The sequence below is a fragment of the Brienomyrus brachyistius genome, unplaced genomic scaffold, assembly GCF_023856365.1.
Source record: "Brienomyrus brachyistius isolate T26 unplaced genomic scaffold, BBRACH_0.4 scaffold27, whole genome shotgun sequence".
NCBI lineage: Eukaryota > Metazoa > Chordata > Actinopteri > Osteoglossiformes > Mormyridae > Brienomyrus > Brienomyrus brachyistius.
Window position 1 is genome coordinate 872,849 of NW_026042306.1, and position 9,044 is coordinate 881,892.

The window sequence follows — 9,044 nt, forward strand, 5'->3', positions numbered from 1 at the left end:
CGAAAACGTTTATAATCTCACTACTATGCATGATTTCTGATGTTTTGCAAAAAGCAGAGTATTCTACCTAATTTCGATGCCGATTTTATAAATATCCATTTTTCTGTGTCACGCATGGTTTACTTGGTATCTGATGAAAGTACACCTTGAGCAATGAGATTTAGCTTGCTGAGCTACTCACCATCCACATATGTTAAACTCAATGTTGGGGAAGTTACTTAAAAAATATAGCCCATTACAGACAGATGTGGAAAGTTCAGGTCCTGAAAGTACAAATCCAGACTAAGATTTTGTTTCAATGAACTACGGATAGGACCCTTAAGTGTGTCATATTGTTACTTTGAAAGAACTCAATTGAATCATGTACAGTGGTTCCACACAACTAGAATGAGTATATTTTTTAAATGAAACATTCTTTTTAAGTTGATGCATTCACTTTGAGTTCTGAGAACAGAACATAGTTCAGTTAATCTCATTCAAGTTTCACATCTAACCAAATCATGTTCATTCAACTTAAATTAGGTATATAAACTAACAGCACCCAAGGTTTATTTCACCCACTATCATGAAGAAGACTGCGAAATACTGACCCTACAGGGGTTTGTTCATAATATAATATATACATAATATAACCTGAGTGGCTATGGTTGTTAGTGAAATGCAGTTGTGGTTTTTTAGTTGGTCTAAGGCCATGTATATGCAGAAAGATGGTAGGGGAGTTGTGAGGCCCTTTGCTGTGCTGGGGCCTCTCAAGGCTCCACAGATCCATAAACTGGATCTGTGGCAACTTCTGAACAGCATTTCGCCCAGATGTTTCAGACTCAACTTGCTATGTGGGATTCCAATGGTCTGAACCCAAAAATCATGTTACCAATTGTTACTTTTGCATGGTAAATATTCAATTTAGTTCAATCCAGTTTATTTTATATAGCACCTTTCACAACAGAGTCACCATAAGGTGCTTTAGATGGATGTGTTGTGATACATTACAACATCATTACACTATAAACCCCAACAAGTTAAGTGTACACAAAAAATTAAAAAGTAATTAAGTTACCAAACAGTTTCAAGTGTACAACAAATGAAAAAGGAATGGTCCCATTGACTATTATTTAATAGTTCCTTTAAACTCAATAAAATAGATTTTACTGTACAGAAGTAGTTTTCTTACTCTTTACTCAAATATTTTTTGTTATGCATAATTAGTGCATTATTGCATACTACTTAAATCAGGTTAAGCCAACTCATTTGTTTTAACATTAACATAATTCAAGTAACTAAGGTAAAAAAAAAAAGGTACACCGTAAACCCAACTAAGTTCAGAAATATTTTGGAGTAACTGATTGCCTTAATTTTTCAAGTTAATTAACAAATCGGATTGAGGAAGTAGTACATAAAAACACAAAACTTTTATTTTCTTTCAAATATAGTCAATATTGTTGAGTTTTTTAAACGTTTGCGGTTTTATTTCACAATACTAACAAAAAAATTGTTGTTTGAACTTCAAATTAAGTACTATTCACTACTAATAAACATTAACTAAATAATAATAATTGATACTTTATTGATCCCTGAGGGGAAATTCTCTTTATGCCTCCCCCAGCTTACTCTCTGTAGGTGAGAGCAAGCTGGCTGTGAAGGGCAGCCACCTGTTGCAGCACCCCGGGAGCTGGGGGATAAGGGCCTTGCTCAAGAAGCAGCAGGCTGGGCCTTCTGATCACAGACACAGAGGCTTAGCCCACTGAACCAAATGCTGCCCCCAAAACTTACTCAGTTGCTAGAATTACTATGTTTGATTACTGTGTTAAATTGCTAAAAATACAATTCTTGATTTACTCATGTGTTAACTCAAACACTTCTTAAATCTATTCTGTATGGTTGCTATTAATCTATAAATTTTAATTAAATTCAACTTATAACATCAACTTTGTTCATGTAAGGCCATTTTGATTACCGGTCCTGGCCTTGTGGCCTTGGGTGATGGATAATATACACAGAAATATAGTTGAATCTAATCTAATACTCTACCAGTGCAGTACAGCTTGGGCCTTAATTGGGACCTGGAGTCTGACACGTTCACTTTCAAAGTCAACAATGAAGAGAAGCCCTTCACACACTGAGGGGTCCTATCAGTAGTGAACAGTGTGTACAACACAGTAGGATTTGTGGCTGCTGTCTCCATCTAAGGGAATTACAACTTGAGAAAGCTCACACAAGAGAAAGGCAACTGGAATTCTTCACTCCCTGAACAGATGGAAGGTCGATGGACATCTTGTCTAGACTCCCTAAATTACCAGTCACTTATGGATTCCACGGCCCTACATCAAGATTTCCCCATCCATGGGAAAAAGGAGAAACTTATTTATCTTCACAAACGTATGAACAAAGGCAATAGCTGCATTTGCTTACCTGAAGGCGGTGGACAGAGGTGGAAACTCCCACACAGGCTCTGTCATAAGTAAAGCGAAACTGGCAACTCAGCATGAACATGTGGTTCCAAGACTCAAGCTCTGTGTTGCTGTGGAGTTGGCAGATATTATTTAATCTGAGCTTGACATGCAGATAGATGTTACCATCTTCTGCAGGGATAGCAAAATGGTGCTGGTACTGTATTTATAATGAGACAAAGCACCAGGTTGCTCAGTGGACCTCCTTTCCTGAATCTGCATGTCCAAGAATCCATAAAACCTGACACATTGGAGTTGTAGTTCCAAACATGGATGCTGAAGTCCCGCACAGGTCGGCACACTTAGCAAACAGGCTGCTGTCAAACAGCTTGTATCTCAGTGTTTTTCTAAGTTCTCTTCATGGTGTTCTTTGAATCGTGCTAATCCCCATCATATCATACAGAGCTACCAGAACCATCCAAATAGAAGGAGTAGGAACAGCAGGAGAAGACACACATCCGAGCAACTCAGCCAGTCCAAGTGCACCATTATCCAGGCCGTGCTGTAAGAGGCATATGCTGAAAAAATGGCTTACATTACGATAGTCTCAATGACTATCGACCAGTAGCACTGACTCCAGTTGTGATGAAGTGCTTTGACAGCCTGGTCAGAGACTTCATCACTTTTTCACTTCCTGCCACCATAGACCCACTACAGTTCACTTACTGGCCAAATCGCTCCACCGAATGATGCTATTGCATATCTTCTCCATACAACCCTTAGCCAACTGGACTCTGGGAGAGGAAATTATGTGAAGGTGTTGTTTGTGGACTACAGCTCAGCATTTGACACCATAATCCCCTCAAAGCTCATCATCAAACTGAAGGACTTGGGACTCAGTCCCTTATTGTGTCAGTGGATTGTCAACTTCGTAACAGACAGACCACAAACAGTAAGGGTAGGAAAACATGTCTGGCCTCCAATTATCCTCAGTATTGGAGGCCCCCAGGGTGGTGTACTGAGTCTCCTACTGTACTCTCTGCACATGTATGACTGTGTAATGGTCGTTATGTGCATTTGCCTTTAAGGCACTACCCTTTTACCCTGAGCAGTATGTAAGCGCTCTAGCGAGAGTGAGACCGGGGAGAGAGAGTACGAGTGTTGGTCAGAGTCACAAGTGCAGGAAGCAAGACTCGAGAATGGTGGTTGTAGCCCATTCTTCTCCACATCTCTCCCAGAACGAGCTACTGTCTGACCCTCCCAGTAACGATGTGTGTGTAGGATTCTTGTAACTGTGAGTATGTGTATCCGGTTTATGCTAAATAAATGTGCCCGCCTCTGGAAAGTGACCGACTCCATGTGTGTTAGCCTTATTTAGCCGCTAGCTGCTACACCGCCCCGGCTCATGAAGTGCACCACACGTTCTGGGCAGGAAGAAGCGTTATAAGTGGTGCCCGAGCATTGTTCTATTCCAGTCTTTACAACTGCAATGTCAATGATGACATTGCCACGGTCAATTCCAGCTTGAATATCAAAAGCATATCCATTGTGATGGAGCAGGAATTCGTACTTAGTGATGTTTGTGACCTTGTTGGGATTGCTGTAGAAGCTGCTGGCATTGCTGCACTGTGCAGGAGTGGTGTAGACGCTGTGTGCACTTGTATTGTGTTGTGCGCCTGTTGAAGCGGTTGATTGGATTATTTGTAAGTATATTTGAGTGTTTGTGTGTCAGTACGGTTTCGTGGGTGGTTGTTGTTTCATTTAAATTTATTTATTTATTCACTCTCGGTCTGCGTGAGTACTTGCCTGTCCTTTTTAATAGACAGAATTAGTGTTATCGATAGTTGCGGGTGTCATGCGAGTGGTGTTTCTGTCCGCATACCTTCACAACAAACACCCGCGGGGTAATATCTAATATCGGTAACGTTAACTTGGAAAATAAAATGATGTGGTGGTTATGGGTGATTTTAATTTATCTGGGATACAGTGGGACACTGTAAATGAACTTGAGATGGTGGAATTAGTACAGGATTGTTTTTTTTACTCAGTTTGTTAATACTGGATGGTAGTGATCATAGCATGGTTAAATTTGAGATAAATTTTAGTCCAAAACAAAAGTATACAATGTTAGGAAGGCTAACTTTAATGGTATGAGATTGAAACTAGAAACTGTAAACTGGATGGAGCTAAATAGCAAAACGGTTGAAGAGGCGTGGGATTTTTAAACTCATTGTTGCAAGTGCAAGAGGACTTCATACCTGTTTCCAGCAAAACTAAATCTAGGAAACTAAGACCAAGGTGGTTTACTAAGGAAATTAAGAATAAAGTCAGGAGGAAAAGGGCTCTATTCCACAAATGGAAAATAACTAATGATTTCAAAATAAAGCAGGAGTATTTAAGTCTACAGGTCGAGTTAAAAAATAACATTAGACTCTCCAAGAGGAATGTAGAAAGGAAGATTGCATTGCAGGCTAAGGATGACATTAAAAGCTTCCTTCAATATTTTAACTCCAGAAGAACTCTAAAACCTGAAATCACTAATTTGCAGGATAGTAAGGGTCTTATAAATGAAAATGAAATTTATATAGTAAATAATTATTTTACATGGATGTTCAAGGGGTGGCATGGTGGTGCAGTGGTTAGCACTGTTGCCTCACACCTCTGGGACCCGGGTTCGAGTCTCTGCCTGGGTTACATGTGTGTGGAGTTTGCATGTTCTCCCCATGTCGTCGTGGGGTTTCCTCCGGGTACTCCGGTTTCCCCCCGCAGTCCAAAAACATGCTGAGGCTAATTGAAGTTACTAAATTGCCCGTAGGTGTGCATGTGTGAGTGAATGGTGTGTGAGTGTGCCCTGTGATGGGCTGGCCCCCCATCCTGGGTTGTTCCCTGCCTCGTGCCCATTGCTTCCGGGATAGGCTCCGGACCCCCCGCAACCCAGTAGGATAAGCGGCTTGGAAAATGGATGGATGGATGGATGATGGCAGCTTACCTATAGATTTAAAAGAGATGAGGGATATTATTAGCAAACCTTTAACTTTACTATTCCAGAAATCATTATCTGCTGGTGTGGTGCCCTGTGATTGGAAGCATGCTAATATAACACCCATATTCAAAAAAGGGGACCGAAGTAATCCAGCGAACTATAGGCCAATCAGTTCAACTTGCATAACTGTAAAAGTAATGGAAGCTATAATCCAAGTGAAAATGCAGATTACCTGGATTCAGATAACATTCTGAGGGATAGCCAACGTGGATTTAGGAGAGGTAGATCCTGTTTAACTAATCTATTTGAGTTCTTTGAGGACGCTACAAGAAAAATTGATCACAAAAAGGTCTATTGTCATGATCACTGCAGGCAGAGGGGGCGCCTTGGGCGCGGTAGCCACAGGCAGATGCGGCTGCACGGGAGCGGGGTCCGCAGGCAGTGGCGGCTGCACGGGAGCGGGGTCCTCCGCTCATCGGAGCGTGATCAGCCTCAAGAGATCCTCTGCCAATCGCTCCAGGTTGTTAAGAGGCGTGGCGGGAGAGAACGCGGCGAAATCCCGCCCCAGCTGCGCGGCAAGCTGTTCCCCCTCCGGGGAGCCCCGTGTGGCCGGTTCCCCCATCACCCTCCAGTAAAGTCCCTGGAGGGTGAAGAACTGCTTGGCGAGGGCCAGGGGCTCATCCGGGACCTCCAGCTGGGGCGCAGCGCAAGTGGAAGGTAGAGGCAAAGAGGGCACCTTTGGCTGGGGGGCTGCAGCAGGCAGAGGCAAAGGGAGCGCCTACGGAGCTGCTGCTGCAGACGGCGGGACTGGCAGGTCCTGTGCCAGCGAGACTGGCGTGGCCCCTTTAAGACGCCAGGGCACACGTGGGATGGCGTCTCGCGCCGCTCTCCTCCCTCCCCAATTTGCCAGCCACTCGGGCCAGTAATCATACCGCTCGAGGGGCGGCAGCTGTTCTGCGGGGATGGGCTCCAGGTCCGGGAATACGAAGGGCTCGTCCTCCTCGTCCTCACTCGGAGCCCAGAGCCTAGCCAGGGAGCAGGGTCCCAGACCGAGTGGTCCCAGGTCTTGACCCAGGACGAGCTCCTCCTCCTCTCCCTCCAGAGGTAGCCAGGGGCTGGAGAGCGAGCAGGCGCCCAGATAGATCGGCTCCACCGGGACATTCTTCCTCCTCTGTCTCTTCTTTTTCTTCTTGTGGTCTGTCATTCTGTCATGATCAGGGTTGAGCAGACAGGCGATCGTGCGGGTAAGGCGTGCAAGGAGCAGGCAGACAGGCAAATACGGGAAATACTGGGGATTTATTAAGGAAACGCGGACTGGGAAACATCTCACGTATACAAACATCAATGACAGACAAGGGAAACAGGCAAGACCAGGACTTAAATAGGACGGGACTAATCAAAGTAAGTGGACAAAGCTGGAGACGATCAGGGAAGCACACGTGGGTAATCAGGGGCCGTGGCACACACGAGGAGCGGACGAGCCGGGCAGGACATCTATGATGTTATCTACTTAGATTTCCAGAAGGCCTTTGATGTCCCCCACAAATGGCTCTTAAGCTCAAAGCTGCAGGGATTTTAGGAACTGTATCAGTTTGGATCGAAAAGTAGTTAACAGACAGAAAGCAGCGAGTAGTTATTAGAGACACAATGTCACAGTGGGCCTGCATTCATAGTGGGGTACCGCAGGGTTCAATTTTAGGACCACTATTGTTTCTAATTTACATTAATGATATTGACACCAATACATACAGTAAACTGGTTAAATTTACAGACGACACCAAGGTGGGTGGTGCAGCAGATACTGATCTAGCAGCAGAGAGGCTACAACGGGATCTGGATTTAATTAGCAACTGGGCTGATACCTGGCAGATGAAATTTAACATAGATAAATGTAAGGTAATTCATGCATGGATCAAAAATATAAAGTAAAGATATTTTATGGGTTCCCCGGAGATAAAGGTAGCTGATTATGAGAAAGACCTTGGTGTGTATGTTGATGCTTCCATGTCCCACTCTCACCAGTGTGGGGAAGCAATAAAAAATATATAATTCCTTGGTAAGACCCCACCTAAGATATTGTGTGCATGTTTAGTCACTGTACCTTAAGGACATTGCTGCCTTGGAAATGGTGCAAACACAGGGCAACGAGAATGATTCCAGGTCTTAGGGGAATGCCTTATGAGGAGAGGTTAGCTGAGCTGAATCTGAATCTGCCTCCAGTAAAGGAGACATCAATACACGATCCAGGTGTATAAGATTCTAACTGGTCAGGATGCTGTTCAGTCAAATAGCTATTTTAATATTAGTTGAAATACTAGCACTCGTGACTGTAAGTGGAAATTAGCGGGAGAACATTTTAAAATTAGTTTGAGTTTGAGAAGTGTAGTGCAAGCTAAAACCCTGGGTTCCTTTAAATCAGAGCTAGATAAGATTTTAACAACTCTGAGCTATTAGTTAAGTTCTCCCCAAACAAGCTTGATGGGCCGAATGGCCTCCTTTCATTTGTAAATTTCTTATGTTATGTTCTTATAAGAATGATCATTTTTACTAGAAGGAATTGCATCTTTACTAGTAAAAATGTGTTCCAAAATTCCATTTTACTAGTCAAATACTCCCATTGACTTCCATTGTCTTTTTGCCTCACAATTGAATTGGCCGACAATTCAATTTCTACAAGAAAAAAATTTTCAAATTGTACAGATGCACTTTTTTTACTAGTAACAATAATTTTTTTACTAGTATGAATTAAGTTATGATGAGTAAGCCTTATATTAATAAAAGACAATTTGGCTTGCCATATTTCGCCTACTTATTTAATGTTAAAACCGTTTGCCATAGGGGCAGCAGCTAACCAGAGGATGTTAAATATAAAGAAGGAGGATAAATGCTAGTGATTCCACCGGTAAACAGGCACTGGATTCAAGATTCAAGATTTCATTGTTACATACATAGTCATACAAAGTACAACACGTAGTGAAATGCATCCTGAACCGCTCGATCTTTTTTAGACTGTACAAGTTATACATCCAATTATGTAAACTATGTGAAACGTAGATAGGAAATAATTATAATGAATGTATTTTTGTTTGGATGAATGTACTTTTAACAACTACAGTCACAATCTTCGATCCATGTCGTTCATAACTGGACATAACTGTATTAACATTGTAGAGTACAGCACAACAAAGTAGAAATTAACAGCAATAAACAATTACAACGGCCAAAAATAAACACTTTAACTACGTAAAAAACTTGCCCATAGTAAAAGAACAAAAATTCAAGAAGTGTTCGACAAAACACTCCGCTTCTTAAACGCTTTTAGTGGGGGGCTGAGGACGTGCAGCGGACAGTGCAAAACCATGTCGCAGCCGGAACGCGAATTCGGTGGAATTCCGGGGTATATCTTACATGCATACATTTTGTATATACACTGAGCAAACCGATTATTTGCGCGCACGTCTGCTACGGCGGGAAGATATCGGGCGTGATGACCCCATTCACGTTTGCTAAATCAGCATTTTAAAACGATCACGTCTTCCACGGCCGAGATGGACATACACATGACGCATAAGCAAAGCACAACGGATACAGAAAGCAAGCAACCAATGAAATACGACTACTGCTTACGCTATGTGTTCTGGCAGCCAATCGGCGTCTTCCCATCAGACTTGCAT